This window comes from Bufo gargarizans, chromosome 8 (genome assembly GCF_014858855.1).
Source record: "Bufo gargarizans isolate SCDJY-AF-19 chromosome 8, ASM1485885v1, whole genome shotgun sequence".
Lineage (NCBI taxonomy): Eukaryota > Metazoa > Chordata > Amphibia > Anura > Bufonidae > Bufo > Bufo gargarizans.
Window position 1 is genome coordinate 89,649,412 of NC_058087.1, and position 21,950 is coordinate 89,671,361.

Below are 21,950 nucleotides of genomic sequence, written 5' to 3' on the forward strand. Positions count from 1 at the left end.
GGGATTTCCTAGAGTAATACCCCCATATATTCGCCATATTGCAATACCTTTATATAGTCGCAATAAATAGATCGACAGGAGCCATAATACTAAGCCCCGTGTCCCCTGATGATTTATAGGGCTTTAGGCTTAGGAAAGCGGACCAAAGATAAGTCAGACCAATGAAACGCGTTGGGACACGCTTACATATCACTAGACGCGCAATTTATTTGCACTTATCTACCCTTTTTTAATTTTGCTTTACACGCAATCTAATACGGCTTCACACCTCCACCTGCCTGGATACTTAGGACTCTGCCCCTGGTCACCCTGTGATAGAGTCACATAGGGATTCCGTATCAGGGCAAGGTTCCGGATGGGGCCACCCCTTGCGGGGCACGAACCACGTGCTAGGTCAAGCAGGGCAGTACTAGGATGAGTTTCTCTGCTGAGGCTACTCTAATACCAGGTCTTACTGACATTTCGGATATCCTCCTTCCTATGGACATCTGATGAATGACCGACCTGTTGCACGTGACCACCTCCTGTACTAACCCACCAAACGTGGTTAACAAGTGAGGCCTCTCTAAGAACTGGTAAGACATTTCTTATCAGTCTGATCCCAATACTATATCTTGGGATCCAGATTTTAGGGATCTTGCGGTCATTCCACCATAGGCCTTTGCGACTCTTTTTCGCAGGCCTAGGGAGGACGACACCTGTTTTGGTGCGCAACGCAACACTTGCAGCACACCAACCCAGGACTTTTATTCCCTACCCAGGGAGAATAGACACATTAAAAGCTAAGTTTTAAATTGTTACTGCTCCCCTTCTCTACTTGTGCTTTAATCCTTTAAGCGGTATCCAGGTGAACTGCCCCTGCAGTCAATTACCCTGGAAAGACAACACCATATATTTTTTCTCTAGGTCTAGTTTGACCAACCAATCTCCGTGGAGGAGCATGTCTCTGAGGAGGTGGGTGCCCTCCATCTTAAAGTGGCGATAACAGACAAAAGCGTTCAGTGCCCGAAGGTTGATCACTGGACGCATCTGGCCTCCTTTTTTGGCCACCAGAAACATGTTTCTGATAATGCAGTTGGAAGGGTCTGGGGCCGGTTCTATCGCGCCCTTCAGAAAAAGCTCCTTCAATTCCCTGTGTAAAAGAAGTTATTTCGGGGCGGGGAGGACAATGGGATGAGGAGGTGGAATGTGGATCGGGGAACACACCAGTTCTATATGGAACCCCTGAACGGTAGAGAGAATCCATGGATTGGCAGTAATGGCTGACCAGGCATGGAAAAAAAGACTGAGTCTGCCCCCTACCCAAACAGTCGAAGAAGATAAAGGGGTTGGTAGACTTACCGAATGGGTGTCTGGATACTGAGAATCCTCTGGCACCACAGGTGGGAAAGAAGGCGGGAGGCTGTCGGGCTTCCTGGTTGGAGGATCTGAATGAAAAGGAGCCTTGACCCGAACCACGGGTATGGAAAGTTGACTGGCCGGACAGACGGCCCCTAGAACTGCCGGCCCTGGTGTGGAGACCCGTCCCTGGAAGACGATTGGGCCTTATCTAGTGCGGTGAAGGCACCCACGAACCAGGATAAATCTTTAATAAAAGAGTCTCCAAACAGAAGGCCCTGGGCATCTTTGCCCGCCTCCGTTAAGGCCAGGTTGGATAGTTTAGGTTCAATTTTGAACAGAATAGCCTTCCGTCTCTCAATACAGGGAGTGCAGAATTATTAGGCAAGTTGTATTTTTGAGGATTAATTTTATTATTGAACAACAACCATGTTCTCAATGAACCCAAAAAACTTATTAATATCAAAGCTTAATATTTTTGGAAGTAGTTTTTAGTTTTAGCTATTTTAGGGGGATATCTGTGTGTGCAGGTGACTATTACTGTGCATAATTATTAGGCAACTTAACAAAAAACAAATATATACCCATTTCAATTATTTAATTTTACCAGTGAAACCAATATAACATCTCAACATTCACAAATAAACATTTCTGACATTCAAAAACAAAACAAAAACAAATCAGTGACCAATATAGCTACCTTTCTTTGCAAGGACACTCAAAAGCCTGCCATCCATGGATTCTGTCAGTGTTTTGATCTGTTCACCATCAACATTGCGTGCAGCAGCAACCACAGCCTCCCAGACACTGTTCAGAGAGGTGTATTGTTTTCCCTCCTTGTAAATCTCACATTTGATGATGGACCACAGGTTCTCAATGGGGTTCAGATCAGGTGAACAAGGAGGCCATGTCATTAGATTTTCTTCTTTTATACCCTTTCTTGCCAGCCACGCTGTGGAGTACTTGGACGCGTGTGATGGAGCATTGTCCTGCATGAAAATCATGTTTTTCTTGAATGATGCAGACTTCTTCCTGTACCACTGCTTGAAGAAGGTGTCTTCCAGAAACTGGCAGTAGGACTGGGAGTTGAGCTTGACTCCATCCTCAACCCGAAAAGGCCCCACAAGCTCATCTTTGATGATACCAGCCCAAACCAGTACTCCACCTCCACCTTGCTGGCGTCTGAGTCGGACTGGAGCTTTCTGCCCTTTACCAATCCAGCCATGGGCCCATCCATCTGGCCCATCAAGACTCACTCTCATTTCATCAGTCCATAAAACCTTAGAAAAATCAGTCTTGAGATATTTCTTGGCCCAGTCTTGACGTTTCAGCTTGTGTGTCTTGTTCAGTGGTGGTCGTCTTTCAGCCTTTCTTACCTTGGCACACCTTGTGCTTTTGGGCACTCCAGTGATGTTGCAGCTCTGAAATATGGCCAAACTGGTGGCAAGTGGCATCTTGGCAGCTGCACGCTTGACTTTTCTCAGTTCATGGGCAGTTATTTTGCGCCTTGGTTTTTCCACACGCTTCTTGCGACCCTGTTGACTATTTTGAATGAAACGCTTGATTGTTCGATGATCACGCTTCAGAAGCTTTGCAATTTTAAGAGTGCTGCATCCCTCTGCAAGATATCTCACTATCTTTGACTTTTCTGAGCCTGTCAAGTCCTTCTTTTGACCCATTTTGCCAAAGGAAAGGAAGTTGCCTAATAATTATGCACACCTGATATAGGGTGTTGATGTCATTAGACCACACCCCTTCTCATTACAGAGATGCACATCACCTAATATGCTTAATTGGTAGTAGGCTTTCAAGCCTATACAGCTTGGAGTAAGACAACATGCATAAAGAGGATGATGTGGTAAAAATACTCATTTGCCTAATAATTCTGCACTCCCTGTAGAGAGGGAAGTATTCGCGTTGCCTGTGATGCACAGAGCACGCTGTGCCCATCCCCAGAGCTCTTCCAGATCTACCTGGGTGTTCTGGGTTCTGGCTAATTCAGCCATTTTGAAAATCTTTGTAAAGGGGGCCTAGGACATCCAGTAATTTATCCTGGCAGGCCTTTAATGCCGACTCAAGACCCCTACGGGGGTTCCATCCCAACTTGGCCAGAAATTGGGTCATTTTGGGGTCCACAACGGGTGTCTCACAGACCTTGTTCAGGACAATAGGTCTGGGGCACTCCGCTCTCAGTTTGTTCCTAGCCTTCTTGCTAAGGGGCTGGCGCACTCGGGACTCTAGATATCTGGCAATGTGGTCCGATGGGAACCACTCCGCGGACCTCGGATGATGGAGTGCATCCAGGTCGAAAAGCGGCTCTCCAGAGGGGTCTAGTATAGCATCTAGAGGCTCAGAAGGCACCCTAGTAGAGGTGGTAGGAACTGAAGATGTCCGGGAGAGTCCACATCTAATAGTTCCAGGTCCTCCTGTTCTAAACTATTGCCAGATTTTGACTGCGCCTCCTCGTCAGATCCGAGTTCTGACTCAGAATCTGTCATATTGCTCTCTGGTGCATTTCCATGGCATCGCCTTTTCTGCCTGGCTGGCATAGGCTCTTTTGCGCGAACGCAGCGCTCCCTCTTTGGTGGAAGGGATCACACCAGTCTTATTGGTTCTGGAGGTTCAGCGTTAGCTGCCCATAAGCTCAGCGGTCTTGGGCGGCTACCGGGTCTGGAGGATGATGAGCCATAAGGGCCTCAGAGATAGACTGCAAGATGTCAGTAGACATGGAGCCCATGGCAGCATGGATAGTTACTACTACAGAGCGCTGAATTGCCACAGCCTGTGGCTCATTAGCAATGGTGCCTGATACCTGGGCATGAGGAGTCACCTCCATGTCCTCAGGAATATGATCAATGGGGAGGCTGTCCTCAGACATCATGGTGTAGGGCTTATATATATATATATATATCTTGAAAGGCTGATCTATAGTGTGGCCACAGAAAGGGAACCCAGGAGACAGGGGAAAGAAGGCAGGCTTAACAATGAATACGGTCATCAGAGGGTAATGAAGGGACAAGTCGCAGGGGCTGACAGGCGCAGTGAAGGAGCCAGAGCTCTGTGAGGATGCGCGTGAAATCTCACGAGATTTCGTACAGCGCTGTGAGGAGAGAAGAAGTAGCTAAATGAAGATGCATCCGAAGTCCCACGAGACTTCAGACGGCACAAAGCGAAGCGGGAAAAAGATCTCGCTTCAGAGGAGGAAAGAAGGGAAATAGCGGCCAAAATTGCGCAATATTTCGGCCGCCGACGAGCGCACAGAGCCAGGTACAGGCACGGTATAGCGTGGAGGGTGTAAAGGGATGGGGGGGGGGGGGGGATAAGCTATCAGGGAAGCAATAACCAGAAAAAACGGGTGTACTATGACTAAAATAAGTAACCACACAGAGGCAAGGGGAAAGGGATACCCCAAGTCCTGTATAGGATACATATACAACGGTGCAAATATTCTTAATTATTACTGAAAATAAAGACCATAGTGAGTACTTATCTGAGTGGTCAGCAGCAAAGAAAGAGGAGGAATCTATGCAAAGCAGGACTATTATACTGGTCTTATGTGGGAGGTTTTGTTACCATGGTTACTTGTTTTGTTTTTTTCTTTGCTGCTGTTAGTTGTTCAGAAAAGAAAGAGAAAGCAATAGGAGCCTTCGTGTCATGTAATAAAATTGAAATGTAATACGTGAATTAGAGACAAAACCATTTGACATATCTAATAATTATTTAGCAGGCCTAGGGCTCTTTCACACTTGCGTTGTCCGGATCCGTCGTGTACTCCATTTGCCGGAATTACACGCCGGATCCGGAAAAACGCAAGTGAACTGAAAGCATTTGAAAATGCGTTCAGTGTTACTATGGCAGCCAGGACGCTATTATAGTCCGAGTTGCCATAGTAGTAGTGGGGAGCAGTATACTTACCGTCTGTGCGGCTCCTGGGGCACCATGCGATCACGTCATCCATGCGTGTGGGGCGCCCTGACGTCATTCTGAAGCGCCCCGGGAGCCGCACGGACGGTAAGTATACTGCTCCCCACTACACTTTACCATGGCTGCCAGGACTTTAGCGTCCCGGCAGCCATGGTAACCATTCAGAAAAAGCTAAACGTCGAATCCGGAAATGCACCAAAACGACGTTTAGCTTAAGGCCAGATCCGGATTAATGCCTTTCAATGGGCATTAATTCCGGATCCGGCCTTGCAGCAAGTGTTCAGGAATTTTGGCCGGAGCAAAAAGCGCAGCAAGCTGCTGTATTTTCTCCGGCCAAAAAACGTTCCGGTCCTGAACTGAAGATTTCTCTCCATTCAGAATGCATGGGGGATAATCCTGATCAGGATTCTTCCAGCATAGAGCCCAGACGGAACTCTATGCCAGAAAAGAACAACGCAAGTGTGAAAGAGCCCTTACTCTCCAAATTCAGTGGGATTATTTAATAGTAAGCCTGCTACAGATTTATTTGATATGTTGAATGGTTCAGGCACCAAGTCACATTTTAATTCCCACTATAGTTTATGGGCATTCCATCTTCTTTGCATTCTATAGAAAATGGTTATAATCCAAGGTAATTTTCATTTTACAATGTGCTACTCCACCCAGGGTACACTTGCATAAAGGTTAATCTCCTACATAACACAGATTTACCTGCAAATGAGCTCATAGTTTACTTCCCATTATAGTCTATGGGCTTTCCTTTGTGTCATTCACCCTCATCATTCTGCAGAAAACAGTGGTAATTCCACTTAATCTGAACATTAAATAATCCCACTGAATTTGGAGAGTAAGCCTGCTAAATAATTATTAGATATGACAAATGTTACATTCCCATTATTCTCTATAGGCATTCCACTTTCCTGTTATAGTGTATGTGCATTCCATTCTGTCATTCCTTTTAGTAGGTCCCATGTGGGGCGTTATGACGAGAGGAAGCAGCATGTCTGACAAGTGCCATATGTCGGTGCCCGCCGCACTGGACGTTCAGCAGAAGGTGACAAGGACGCCGGGTACTCGGCAGACAGCCGCTCCCCTCCACACCAGACTACCAGGACCGATGGAAATCGCACACACAAAACACAAGCTATCCCTAGGACTAGAGAACCATCCAGCTCCACACCAACTCCCTGTCACACAACAAGCGGGAACCCCAGTTTACTTCCGGCCCCAAAGCAGCAGCGCGCATGCGGGATAGGCGCCCTAAAACCCGCCCCTCCCGCTGATTGGCTGCCGACGCTGCTGTGGCAAGGCAGACGTCCTGTCAAAGCAGAGCCCGCCGCACAATGCCACGCCCGACATAGACAGAGAGGGAAAAAAAAAGAAAAAAAAAAAAAAAAAAAAAGAAGAAACCGCCCAGCAGCAGAGGAAGGAGAGAGAGGAGCGAACAGCACAGTGACGCGGCGGAGGTGTAGTTTGACGCGGTGTGTTACGTGGTGGGGAAGAGAATAAAAAAAGCCCAGCGAGATCCCAGCCGCGAACGAAAGCAGTGACGGAGGAGAGGCAGTGTAACCCGGTAAGAGGAAGGAGGAGGAGAGGGAGAGGCTGGAGGAGAGACGTGGAGCAGGCCGCAGCACCGGGCTCTCCTCCTAAACATAAGGGCACACTCCCGCAGGCTCGCCGCCTTTTACCGACCCTTTTCCCGGCATTTGTTCTCTTATTTTTTTTTTCCTCCCGCGATGGATTGGTGTAAATTCGTGCGCGTGCGGCCGCTGCCCCGTGCTGAGCGAGGAAGGCTGGGGCCGGAGCCGCGGAACAAAGGATAATGGCGGCCGGCGGCGGCCTGAACCGGGGGTGTACACGGGGGGCACCGGAGGGCTCCAGACCTCTGCCTGCAGCGGCACTGCTCCCAACCGGAGCCCTTTCAGCGTGTTCTCCTGCTCCCGCCTGCGAGTGAGTGTCAGCTCCTGGGCTCACATTGCCAGGGCCAGGTTTGGTCATTTCTGGTTTTGCATTATTTTTTATTTTTTGTTCTGTGATGTAAAATCAGAATTCACCACAATCTGCCCCTGGTGATCTGCATTTCTCCTGACCTCAGGGATGTGATCTCGCCTGTAGTATGGCCATCAATAAACGTGTTGTGCTGCAGCGTCTGTGTGCGATTCTTGTGCGACAGATCGCCTCCAGTGATGTAGGGGAAGCCTTTGGGTTGCTTTCTATAGGTGTCATCTCCTTGCCCACTCATAGCATGGTGCAGTTATGGGCATTTTGTATCCGTTTGAGCATTTTCCGTCGGAGATCCTTTGTTTTAGACTAGAAAAAAAAGTACAGCAATGGCTAAAACGGCTGCAAAATGTCTAACTGACAGACTGGATCCGTATACTGTTCTTCTGATACTCCGTAAGAACGGGAAATGAAATGGAGATGTGCCCCCCCCCCCTCATTTATATGGTGTCATAACTTCACTGCTGTCTGAGGAGATGAGGATCAGGTGGTTGGATTTGGACATATCCAATCTGTTGGATGGCGGTAGACATTGGAAGGGGTAGCTGGTCGGCTATATAGCGGTTAGGGTACATGCATACATTTGCACTGGTATTTTATTTTTTGGGTGGAGGGGGTATGCTTTGAAATAAACACATGTATTTTTTTTTTTTTTTTCTGGGGGTTTTCCAGCGTATCTTTTTCTTTTTATTTTTTCAGCATTTTTTTGCAGTGTGTCCCCTAGGGTTTTCCTTGTCACATAGACAAGGTGATCTGAAAACATGATATGCTGCACTGTGTTTTTTAAAAGAAATATATAAAAAAACAGTTTTTGGTGACCTGTATCCCAACTTTCCCATAGACCCTCGGCTGACATCTGGAGCTGGTGTTTTACCACTGCTTGGCGTCCTTACACGTGAATTTGGCTCCAGCAGTTTTTGCACAAGTAAGGCCTCATGCACACAGCCGCAATCTGCTGTCCCCAATGCACGGGCAATATCCGTGCGGATTCAGCAGACGGATCTAGGCCCATCCAACTTGAATGGGTCAGTCACCTGTCTGCACCGCAAAAAAGGATTGCATGTACTAGTTGTTTGCAGTGTGGAGGCACGAAACCCCATGGAGGCACTCTGTAGTGGCTTATCAATGCGTTCGTATCTCACAGCTCCTTTGGGAAATGATAGGTGGAATCTGGTTGCTGAGGGTAAATAAGCCAGTTTGCTAGGTCCCCCAGTATGTCTTACCACTAGCGTTTTCTTCATGGCATTTTCCCCCTATAGAGGTGTTGTCAGAGAGCCTGGAAATGCACCCACCCCCCTAAAAGCTACAGCATGTGTAGTTTAAAAGGACAAAGAAAACCCCCTAATGACCAAAACACTGGGGGCTTGTGTGTCTGACACTTCAGATTTCCCGTAGACTTTGAGCTAAGGCTACTTTCACACTGGTGTTTTGGTTTCAGTTTGTGAGATCCGTTCAGGGCTCTCACTAGCGGTCCAAAACGGATCAGTTCAGCCCCAGTGCATTCTGAATGGATAAGGATCAGTTTGGCTGCGTTCTGTCTCCATTCCGCTCTGGATGCGGACACTGAAACGCTGCTTGCAGGTTTTTGGTGTCCACCTGGCAATGGCGATGTAAGGCAATGGGGACGGATCTGTTTTCACTGACACAATAGAAAACTGTTCCTTCCCCCGTTAACTTTCTGTTTTGACTTAGACTTTTTTTTTTTTTTGAAAGAATAATGCAAACGGATACAAGCGTTTGCGTTATCGGTGCAGCTACAAGACGGATCCGCACCGAATGCCGGTGTGAAAGTAGCCTCGCATCTGGAGCTGGCATTTTTACAGCAAAGAACGCCAGGAGAGACCTGTGTGATAGCAGCCTTAGGGCGGGCTCACAGCACCATTATTTCTCAGTTCTTCTGATGCGTCAGTAGGAAAAGAGTATCCTATACAAAAAACAGATCCTGAGTCAGTTACGCACTTTTGGCATCCGTTTGAGCAGTTTCCGTCAGATCCGTTGTTGGGCAAAAAAAGTCCTGCATTGCCCTTTAAAATGTGCAGTCCCGGGTAAGGTTTCAGATTTATTTTATGCACTTATATAGCGCTACTATATTCCTCAGCTCTTTATAGACCTTAGCATCATGCTGTCCCTGGTGGGGGGGCACAATCTAAGGTCCCTATCAGTATCTTTGGAGTGTGGGGGAGAACATACAAACTTTGAACATAGGACCCCAGTGCTAACCACTGATCCACTGTTCTGCCCATATGCATTGTGGGCTCTGGGGAAAGCAGTTTAGTCAAATATTCAAAAACTGTTTGAAATCCAGTCCTGAAAGAGAACCGTATTGCTGCGCAGGCCCATTCACAACTGAGCTGCCCCTAGGACGTGTGGCATGTACGGTGATGTCACTGGCCTATGAGGTCTAAGAGCTCATGGAGCGAAGGGTGGGTCATCAATATCACATTTCCGGATAACCCCTTTAATTTATTATTTTAGAAACTCTATTGCGGTGATGCCAGTGTATGGAAAACGTTCTGATGTCCACTGCTTGGGGAGATTTATGAAAACTGACCTGTCGCTGCACAGCATTTTAGTTCATATTCTGCTGTTCTGTTGGTTGCTACGGACAACAGACAGTTTGTCTTTTAGGCGGTTATCATAAATCGCCTGTGTTTAGTTTATTAACCCCGCACTTAATTCTTTTTTTATTTTGCAATAAAGTTCAAAGCAACCGTCTTGGTTTTCTTTTTGTATCTGTGTATTACTTTCTGTTAGGCGGGAAAGGTATTTCTGTAGGTTGAGGCTGTTCCGGACATTCCTGTGATTTGCCAGATTGCGATGTGTATTACTGTGCCCTCCAGGGAATACGTCTTGTGTATAGATTGGAGTTTTTCATTTACCGTATACACAGACGGGCAGGTCTGACTAGCGACTGCGTCCGGTCACAAAACGGAAGACATCCTGAACAGATCTGTCTATTCAGAATGCCTGAGTACTAATTGCAATGTTTTGTTTTGTTTTTTCCGGCATTGTGATCCTCTGCCGAATCTCAATACCAGAAACCAACAACGCAAGTGTGAAAGTAGCCTTACCAATTATAATCTTAGAGGTCATAAAAGGAAAACACACAAAAAAAGCAGGCTACCATGTAGTAAATCAGCTAAGAAGTCCAGTTTAGACAATTTTCCACCAACTACTGCAGCCTTTTTATGGCACCTGGCCGAGGGCAGATATTCAGTGAATAGTAGATCTGCTGTTGTATTTTTCAGTCATGCTGAACATAAGGTCTGCATCTATGAAAACCCTAGACCTTTTTTGTTTGTTTTAACACGACAAATTTTTTATTTTTATTTTTTTCATAAGAGGACAACCTTCACAGACCAACCTTGGCTGACAACTCATTCAGAAAACGACTTTCTGAAATCGCTAATGTAGGCCTGCTCGTAAAGGGCTTCCAGTATGCACAGGACTGGCCTTTGGTCTCGTTCATCAAGTTGTAAAGGTCCCTTTACACGGGCCGACAGCCAGATATATGCTAACTAGTGTTCTTAGGAACGCTCATTATTGGTTATCTGGCAGTGTAATGGTGCCGCCGATGAATGAGCGAAATGTTTAGTCATCAGGTAATTGAATCATTTATGCAGGCACATAAATATTTGTTTGCCAGTAGTATATTGTGCTCTGCTGCTGGCAAACGAGTCGGTATGAGGACAAGCGATGGCATTAGCGATCACTCCTCCCCATACTGTGGAGGAGATTGCTGTATGTTATAGCAGCAGTCTTCTTTACTGACGAGAAGGCGATTGTTGGGACGGAGCAGTTCCTTTCTGACAATTGCCTGCTGAATTGTCCTGTCCAAAGGGACCTTAAGTCCCATGAAGCTTGCTCTCCTCTCTTTATAACGCAAGAGGACAGATGTACAAACTGGAAGAAAGCTTTCTAAAGCTGGCCGTACAAGAGATGCCTTGTTTGGCCAACGACTCTCTCCTCCTCCCATATCCATGCGCACACTGCCTGGCCAAGCATATATGTTGGACCTGAACCATACATATTAGATGGTCAGTCAAACCTTGAAGGCTATGTACACCTTTGGGGGCATTATTATTGCATAATTTTTTTTTTTACATTGGTCTTTATTAAAAATATGGCACTTTTATTCTGTACAGAGCTGACATGCCCTTTGGATTTCCTGCCTTTTCCGTCAGACCAGGAGCAGACGGACTCCTTATCTTTGCTCTCTGACATTATAATCGCTCATTATAGCTCAGTTCTTATCTTACTGATAAGACTGTGGCTTAAATAAGTGTTTATGACCTCTTAGTAGTTTAGAGAAGAGGGTTATTAGATGACCTGCACAAAGTGAAAGTACCAGTCACACAGCTAGAAACAGTTAACACTTTGTAACATAACTGCTCAATATTTTGAATAAAGGTCAATTGAAAATAAGATTTTTAGCCAAAAATGAGTAAAATAAACAAAAATTGCTTTCTAAGGTGTACATAGCCTTTACAAGGGCTATTCACACCTGGAGGCCTTTCAGACAGACCTCAAACCATGTAACTGGACCTGTGGAGGCTGCCTCCCACCGCTGGCTTATGGCTCTTTTGCGCAACCCCTCCCTGGTCTCCCTCTGTCACCATCTACTTTGACATGGGTCATATTGACTGAAGGAGCCACAACTTTCCAAATGAGCAACACGTCACCTCAGCGGCCACATGACCCGTGTCGGACCAAATTTTGATACGGCGACCAGGAGCGAAGGGGCCTGAACCCAGCAAGGTAAGTGTGCTTCCCTCCGCAAGTTCAGCCATGTGAGTTTGGGGTCTGCCTCAAAGGATCCCTGATTGGCCATAAACATTAGGCAACTAGTGGCAGATTTCAATGACAGGCAAATATATGTATGGTGACAGCCCGACTATCGTCTGATAGAAGTATATTTGATTTTGAAACTCAACCTTTTGCTCTGCTGACATGTGCTCCTGCTGATAGTGGTTTTTAGCAGCCCCCCCATCCCCTTCTGTATGATGGTAAACACGCATGTTCATAGGGGAGATTACTGTCACGCAGTACCTATGCAAGGCCAGCATTACATGGAATGTAAACTAAAAAACAATATATAGGGTGATTAATAAAAAGTCTCTACTTGTGGTGAAAATGGGCTGCTGGAACACAGCCACCAATAAATCATATAAACTGTTAGGATGACTTCTGTGCATCACCATGTGCTGTCTGCTTGGCAGGTATGAATACTAGGGGTGCACCGAAATGAAAATTCAGGATACCCCTTGACCGAAACTGCCTTTTTGCCCAAATACTTTTAAAATACTTTTTTTTTTAAATGATTTTATTAATAATTCTTTTTCATGAATTTAATAAATCATATTACCCACCCCATAACAGTGCCATCCACAGACCCCCCACCCACCCCATAACAGTGCCATCCACAGACCCCCACCCCCCCATAACAGTGCCATCCACAGACCCACCCCCCCATAACAGTGCCATCCACAGACCCCCACCCCCCCATAACAGTGCCATCCACAGACCCCCACCCCCCCATAACAGTGCCATCCACAGAACCCCACCCACCCCATTACAGTGCCATCCACAGAACCCCCCCCCCCCCCATTGCCGCTCCAGTACAGACTAGTTATTATAAAATGTGTACAATTAATAGAAAATAGCGGGGAGGGACTGGAGGAGCTGGGGCCGGTGCGTTCACTGTGCTCCGGCCCCCAGCTCCAGTAGTTATAAAATGTTGTACAATTAATAAGGATTCTATTCATGAGGCCCCCTCTGCAGTAGAACATTCAATATAGCCACATCCTACTCACAGGGCTGTTGTCTGCCCGGCCGGCCAGCATTAAGATGAGCGGCAGCGTCACGACTGACGTCATGTGCCCGGCCTACTTTCTGAATGAAGGAGGCGGCGCAGGTATGTGACGTCAGTCATGACGCTGCCGCTCGTCTGCCCGGCCGGCCAGCATTAAGATAACAACCCTGTGAGTAGGATGTGGCTATATTGAATGTTCTACTGCAGAGGGGGCCTCATGAATAGAATCCTTATTAATTGCACACATTTTATAACTACTGGAGCTGGGGGCCGGAGCACAGTGAACGCACCGGCCCCCAGCTCCTCCTCCCCGCTATTTTCGGCCGATATTTTCGGTGGCCGAAATTTCGGTGCACCCCTAATGAATACATTCATGAGCAGAAAGGGATAACGGGGAAGATGCACACAGGTAAACGGAGCACTCTCGCTTGTAATATGGCACACCAGTACTTTCTGCATACTGTAGTGGGACATTCAGCTTTGCTTAGAATAGTGGACACCATAGGGAGCGAGGGCATTTTATTATAAATCTTGGGATCATTTATTATGACTCCTTACCGTAGTTCCTGGCATAGATAATTTGCAAGGGCCATTTTGTGACTTTTTAAGCAACCATGTGCCTAAATGTTTTGTCACCCTCAACACTGGGGAGTGATGGGGGCATTACCATCAGTCCATGAATATTCACTAACATTTACACCACGTAAATTTCAATTGAAATCTGCTCCGGTCAGAGGCTGGAGTAAATATGCACACAGACTGGCCTCTACGTCCCATGTGACTGGTCCATTGTATGTGCGATCCTGTGCAGTAGAAGGTCAGTCCACAGTTTCAGTGCTATAGTCTGCAGTATCTATAGTGCAAAAGAGGCTTTCCTGTGAAAAAGGCACCAATAAAGTATTAAAGTGCCCCCAATAAGTGTGAGCCAACCCATAAGTGTCACAGCAGGTCTGCGCCTTATCGCGTATTGGGGGCATCCTGCAGCATGGAATATCAGAGACTGGCAAAAAACTCCTACATGACTCCCATTGTGTTCAAAATACCTATCACATCAGCAGTTCCATTCATGGGGAGCCATTGTGGACAGAAAGAGCTCCCTAACTAGCTAGATGCTGTTGTTGCTATTGACTGCAGTATGTAGGGAGTTAAAAGCTATGGACACCTTCGGGGGGCAATTTTTGTTTATAATTGCCATTTTTGGCTAAAAATCATATTTTCAATTAGCCTTTATTAAAAAATATTGAGCTAATCTGTCACAAAGGGTTAACAGTTTTTCTGTGTGACTGGTAATTTCACTTTGTGCCTGTTATCTAATAACCCTTATCTCTAAACTACTAAGGGGTCATAAACACTTATTTAAGCCATATTCTTATCAGTAAAATAAGATTGAGCTATAATGAGTGTTTATAGTGTCAGAGAGCAGAGATAAGGAGCTTGTCTGCTCCCCAGATGACGGAAAAGACAAAAAAAATCCACAGGCTGCTACTAGAGCATCTCAGGGTTCCATATTTTTAATAAAGACCAATTTGACAGCGGCAGGGATCAGAGTTAGGCTACTTTCACACCAGCGTTCGGGTTTCCGTTCGTGAGCTCCGTTTGAAGGAGCTCACGAGCGGACCCGAACGCAGCCGTCCAGCCCTGATGCAGTCTGAATGGAGGCGGATCCGCTCAGACTGCATCAGTCTGGCGGCGTTCAGCCTCCGCTCCGCTCGCCTCCGCACGGACAGGCGGACAGCTGAACGCTGCTTGCAGCGTTCGGGTGTCCGCCTGGCCGTTCGGAGGCGTGCGGATCCGTCCAGACTTTCAATGTAAGTCAATGGGGACGGATCCGTTTGAAGATGCCACAATGTGGCTCAATCTTCAAGCGGATCCGTCCCCCATTGACTTTACATTGAAAGTCTGGACGGATCCGTCCCAGGCTATTTTCACACTTAGCTTTTTTTTTTGCTAATATAATGCAGACGGATCCGTTCTGAACGGAGCCTCCGTCTGCATTATTATGAGCGGATCCGTTCAGAATGGATCCGCCCGAACGCTAGTGTGAAAGTAGCCTTATCCCAGCTGTTACAGCGGGAGCACCTTTTCATTCAGTGCTGGACTCCCGCAGTGATCTGGAGCAGCCTCTGTAAAGTCTGTTCCTCTGTCTGTGACCAAGGGACAGAACAGAACACTGAGCTAATACTGTGCTCCGGACCAGAGAACTTCTAATATGTAGACATACAGATTTATGAAACTAGCCTTAGTGGTTTTAGAAAAATGTTCTGTGCCCAGAGAGCGACTGTTGTGTGGGAGCGCAATCGCTTGCTAGCTAAGGCCTCTTTCACACTTGCGTTGTCCTGATCCGGCGTGTACTCCACTTGCCAGAATTACACGCCGGATCCGGAAAAACGCAAGTGAACTGAAAGCATTTGAAGACGGATCCGTCTTCAAAATGCGTTCAGTGTTACTATGGCAGCCAGGACGCTATTAAAGTCCTGGTTGCCATAGTAGTAGTGGGGAGCAGCATACTTACAGTCCGTGCGGCTCCCGGGGCGCTCCAGAATGACGTCAGAGCGCCCCATGCGCATGGATGACATGCTATGCGATCACTTCACACATGCGCGTGGGGCTCCCTGACGTCACTTTGAAGCGCCCCGGGAGCCGCACGGACTGTAAGTATACTGCTCCCCACTACACTTTACCATGGCTGCCAGGACTTTAGCGTCCCGGCAGTCATGGTAACCATTCAGAAAAAGCTAAACGTCGGATCCGGCAATGCGCCGAAACGACGTTTAGCTTAAATCCGGATCAATGCCTTTCAATGGGCATTAATTTCGGATCCGGCCTTGCGGCAAGTGTTCAGGATTTTTGGCCGGAGCAAAAAGCGCAGCATGCTGCGGTATTTTCTCCGGCCAAAAAACGTTCCGGTCCTGAACTGAAGACATCCTGATGCATCCTGAACGGATTTTTCTCCATTCAGAATGCATTGGGATAATCCTGATCAGGATTCTTCCAGCATACAGCCCCGACGACGGAACTCTATGCCGGAAGAAAAGAACGCAAGTGTGAAAGAGCCCTTACAGAGACCGACTCTATTAAATGCAGCAATTTCCTCCGCAGCATGGGGAGTAGTGATCGCTATGCTATCGCTCGTCTCCATACTGTCTCTAGTGCAGGGATCGGCAACCTTCGGCACTGCAGCTGTGGTGTAACCCCCACCCCCGAGTACCACCCGAAATTTGTAATAAAACTTAAGTTACCCCAAAATGGTGTCACTAAAAATACAATTTACCCATCTAAAACAATCTCTTATATGGCTACATAGGACAGAAAAATAAAAAAGTTATGGCCAGAAAATAAACCAAGTATTTCGTTCATGTCCTTGGCTGAAAATTCTCCTCGAAAATGCTGAGGAGTATTATTACTGTTTTGGAAAACTATAGCACTACTTCTGCCAGAGAACCAAAGAGCCACAGTAGAAAAAAGGTATTATGTCCCATAGTCTTTCAGCTAACAACTAGAACTGATGTTGCCTCAGAACGCACCAAAAAGCAACGGTGCAAAAAAAAAAAGCCACTAACATCACCACTGAAACCTTTGTGTGAAGCCACTCTTATAAACTGTCTACGAGTCTCTGGCACTGACTGTAGGCAAATGGTGTGTATTGTGTTATAGCACAGACCCCTGGACGAAGGCGCATCGAAACCTGCGTTGGGATGGGTGCGACCCCGGTTATAGCATCAGTCATAATCCCTGTGTTATACTATACACTGCTACTTATTATTAGTGTACCGTCCATGTAATGTATATTGAATAAAATCAATTATTGTTATTCTACAGCGTAAATTGTTTCTAATTTTTGTAGTTTATGAAGATAAATGTTCCAGTATATTACTGTACCTCCACATATGGGATGCACAGCTGCAAGCGATAAGGCCCCTTTACCCCATACAACTCAGCAGGCGATTGTCTGCTCATCAGTGGAGACCTCTGCATTTCCAATTCCCCATACAGAATAATTGTTTGTTGGCAGCAAAGCGTGCTTAGACGGCACAATCTGCTGCCAGTAAACCATAACTTAGGGCTCTTTCAAACGAGCGTGTCCCTTGTGGGAATTGCATGTTGTGTGAGAGGGATGGTGCGTTCTGAACTTAGGAAGCGCACAGCATTATCATGATTGATACTGCCGTGTACCTCTGTCTGACTTTTCTGTAACAACCATACAAATATCTGTATGGTTCTGATACTGCTGTTTGCCTCTGCCTCCCCTGTATTAATCATGATACATGACAAGAGATTATCTGGCTGAGATCTTGCCTGTGTAAAGGGGCCTAGAGGAGACCTTGCAGGTGCACCCTGCCAATTGATTGCAGTTGTGCTAATAGAGCGATAATGGAGAGCAGGCTGTACTGGTGCCTGTGGCTAGGACAGGTCTGTTCTAATGATTTGCTGGGGTGCACTTGGCTCATCCACTAATAATTAGTGTTTATGGTGTGTGCCACAAGATGCTTGTAGGAAACCCCCTTTTTGGGTGATTTGACACACTGCCATTTCAGGGAGAAATGGTGCAGTGTTTATCATGGCTTTTTCTTTTGGTCAGAATTGCTGCTGCCAGATGCTTGTTGAAAGTCAGCAAGTTTTTTGTTTTTTGCCATTCCCCCCCAGAATGCTCTATTGTACCTTTTTCCCCATACAGGATCTTTTCCATTGACTTCTCTTTTGGTGAAGGATGGGGGTGGGGAACTAAAATAAACTAGTAGAAATTCATGGAATTGTTTTTGACAAGCTCTCTCTGAGATCACAGTATTGCCTGTACAGGTGTCATAAACAGGCAATCTTACTCTCTTTAAAAAAAAAAAAAGTCATTCATATGGGGCCTCATGCTCACAACCGTAAATGTTTTGTGATCGGCAAACCATGGATCCCAGCCGCGTGCGCCCTGCACTATTGTAGAAATGCCTATTCACGTTCGCAATACAGACAAGAATAGATCATTTTCTATATTTTTCTGGAGTATTTTTACTCCTCTGGAAGAAATGTAGTGTGGCCACTTTGTCCAAATCCCCCCCCACACCTAAAAAAAAAAACTGTATGTACATGAAGCCTATACATTTTTCCTATGGTCTTGTTAGACCAACAAATCCCTGTAGGGGTCGCTAACTAATATTTAAATAATTTATAAACTTATCTTTATTAATATCAACCTACGACTTACAAACACAGACTTGTTTAAAATTATCAAGGTGCAGTGAGATGATATAGGGTTAATATGTATGCTAATTATCTCTTAGCTATATTGGGATATTCCCTTCTACCTATAGGGTGCGCTAGTGAGGCACATATAATTATACACTTTAAGGCTCCTTTCACACCTGCGTTCAGGTGTCCGCTCATGAGCTCCGTTTGAAGGGGCTCACAAGTGGCCCTGAACGCAGCCGTCTGGCCCTAATGCATTCTCAGTGGAGGCGGATCCACTGAGAATGCATCCGTCTGCCAGCGCTCAGGCTCCACTCAGTGAGCGGACACCTGAACGCTGCAAGCAGCGTTCGGGTGTCCGCCTGGCCGTGCGGAGGCGAGCGGATCCGTTCCGACTTACAATGTAAGTCAATGGGGACGGATCCGCTTGAAGATGACACCATATGGCTCAATCTTCAAGCGGATCCGTCCCCCATTGACTTTCAATGTAAAGTCTGAACGGATCCGCTCAGGCTACTTGCACACTTAGAAAAAATTTCTAAGATATAATGCAGACGGATCCGTTCTGAACGGAGCCACCGTCTGCATTAATATGAGCGGATCCGTTCAGAACGGATCCGATCGAACTCTAGTGTGAAAGTAGCCTAAGAAAACCTCTTGAAAAAAAAATTTTTATATATTTTTTGTATATATTTATTATGTTTTTTTTTTTTTCCAATGACAGACCGGTCCTTTCTTTATCAACAACCTTTATGTTTTACAAGTTGTTGATCCACTGCACATGGGATACAGGGGTGACGAGTACACTGTGTATTGCAGTCTATCCGTGCATGCAACCTCCAGATGGCACCATCCTTCTATACTCCTATTAAGAGGTAGCCATAGTTGTAGTCTGAGTCTTTTACTCAATTTATTAATGGGTGCCCCCCTGTAGTACGGTGTAATTACTGGGTGTTCAACTGCAGCATGGATTGCTGCTGACTGTCGTCACTTGTGCACTACCTGTGCACTCACTATCTACTAAATGCTCATTTGCAATACAAGTTGCTACTCCCTGTTGTCACTATACATTTGCTAAACTGACCCTGTGCAGTAGCTAGATGGACTCGGTCAAACTCCCTTGTACTTTGTAACTAAAGATTAATAACACTGTGCCTTCATTATAGCCCCCTCGATCTCTCACTGTCCCTGTTTAAAATGTGAAATGCTACACTGTTACACCCCTCCCGACATGTTTCGCCACTGTGGCTTCGTCAGGGGATGTGCGTATAGACGTGCACACGCCCACAGGTAACTCCTTTTATGAGTGTAAAGGTGCCGCCCATCCCTGCGCTTCTATCAACATTGTATCTTCCTCTCCTATTGACAGAAGCAGTGGCCTTTCAGCGTAGTGTCTGCCCTCTGATGTGCTTCCTCCACGCCCATACTCTGCCCCCCATGTGTGCACGGTCTCCACGTGACACCAGCCGCAGCAAGCGTGTGCTGCGTGCCCTCCTTCTCTTCCACGTCATAGGTGACCGCCGCTCCTGGGGATATCTGATAGGTGCGACATCGAGTAAGCCGTCCTGGCAATATGACGTGGCAATATAGACTGCAATACACAGTGTACTCGTCACCCATGTGCAGTGGATCAACAACTTGTAAAACATAAAGGTTGTTGATAAAGAAAGGACCGGTCTGTCATTGGAAAAAAAAAAACATAATAAATATATACAAAATACAAAAAAAATATATAAAACATTTTTTCCAAGAGATTTTCTTAAAGTGTATAATTATATGTGCCTCACTAGCGCACCCTATAGGTAGAAGGGAATATCCCAATATAGCTAAGAGATAATTAGCATACATATTAACCCTATATCATCTCACTGCACCTTGATAATTTTAAACAAGTCTGTATTTGTAAGTCGTAGGTTGATATTAATAAAGATAAGTTTATAAATTATTTAAATATTAGTTAGCGACCCCTACAGGGATTTGTTGGTCTAACAAGACCATAGGAAAAATTTATAGTAATATCCCGAGGGTCTCTAATAAGGGTCTTTGAACATTATATTACATGAAACCTAAGTGCTTTTTTGATTGAAAACTATGGTGCATTGATGGACGCAGCCTCCACTTAGCATATCCACGCTGAGACCTGGTATGTCAGCAGAGGTAAAGTAAAAGCCCTTGCCTCAGCACAGGGCAAGGGGCAGCATCGGAGCATGAAACCCAGACAACCCCTTTAACTTTGTCTACATGATTAATGCCATGTGCTGAAGCGAGATTAATGCCATTTGCTTTAAATTATTGCAATCCATAGAAGAAGCAATAAGACAATTGCATTTTACATGCATTTTAAAAATATAATCTAAAATTCTAATCACCCGCTTGTTGCCATTAAAAAAAATTATAAAGATAATTTGCATTGTCATATCCCAAAATGCTCAACCTAAAATTATTTATACAGTATGAAATGCAAATGCTTTTTTTTTTTTCTTCACCTACCAACATATTTTTTTTTTTTACTAAAGAGTGATTAAAACTCTAGTTGTAAAGAAAAAAAAAGTTATGGGGCTCAGAATAAGGCGATTCAAAGAACAAAAAAAACTTATTTTTTTTTTGAAGTATTAAATGTGGTATTTCTGTAATCGTTCGCAACCAGAGAATGATGGTAACAGGTTTGCCGTACAGTAAATGCTGTAAAAACCAAAGTCATAAATCGCACAAGAGGAGTAGTTACTTCCTAAGGCCTCATTCACACAGATTTTTTATTTATTTTTGCGGTCCGCAAAAACTGTTTCCATTGTTCTGTGATCCGTGTCTGTTTTTTCTTCCGTGGGTCTTCCTTGATTTTTGGAGGCTCCACGGACATGAAGGAAAAAGTCGTTTTGGTGTCCGCCTGGCCGTGCGGAGCCAAACAGATCCGTCCTGACTTGCAATGCAAGTCAATGGGGACGGATCCATTTGACGTTGACACAATATGTGCAATTGCAAACTGATCCGTCCCCCATTGACTTTCAATGTTAAGTCAGGGTAAATTTTAACTTGAAGCGTCCCCATCACCATGGGAACGCCTCTATGTTAGAATATACCATCGGATTTGAGTTACATCGTGAAAACTCAGATCCGACAGTATATTCTAACACAGAGGCGTTCCCATGGTGATGGGGACGCTTCAAGTTAGAATATACTAAGAACTGTGTACATGACTGCTGCCTGGCAGCACCCAATCTCTTACATGGGGCTGTGATCCACACAATTAACCCCTCATGTGCGGCACCCGAGGGGTTAATTGTGCATATCATAGCCCCCTGTAAGAGATCAGGGGCTGCTAGGCAGCAGGGGGCAGACCTGTATTACATTCATTGGTGGCCAGTGCGGCCCCTCTCTCCCTCTACTGTATTAATTTCATTGGTGGCCGGTGCGGCGCCCCCCCCCCCCCCCCCCCTCCCCTCCTCTCCTCTACTGTGCGGCACCTGAGGGGTTAATTGTGCGGATCACAGCCCCCTGTAAGAGATTGGGTGCTGCCAGGGGGCAGTCATGTACACAGTTCGTAGTATATTCTAACTTGAAGCGTCCCCCATCACCATGGGAACGCCTCTGTGTTAGAATATACTGTCGGAGCTGAGTTTTCACGAAGTGAAAACTTAGATCTGAAAAAGCTTTTATGCAGACGGATCTTCGGATCCGTCTGTATGAAAGTAGCCTACAGATC

At 45.9% G+C, this 21,950-nt stretch overlaps 1 protein-coding gene across 4 annotated transcripts in view; it reads left to right on the plus strand.

Moving 5' to 3' along the window:
- The first annotated feature begins 6,680 nt into the window (after positions 1 to 6,680).
- Positions 6,681 to 21,950, plus strand: part of CREB1 (cAMP responsive element binding protein 1) — a 69,378-nt gene continuing 54,108 nt past the window's right edge. For all 4 annotated transcript variants that reach the window (XM_044302701.1, XM_044302700.1, XM_044302699.1 and 1 more), the window contains exon 1: positions 6,681 to 6,835. The gene's annotated coding sequence lies outside the window, so the exon portion shown is untranslated. The remainder of the gene's footprint in view (positions 6,836 to 21,950) is intronic.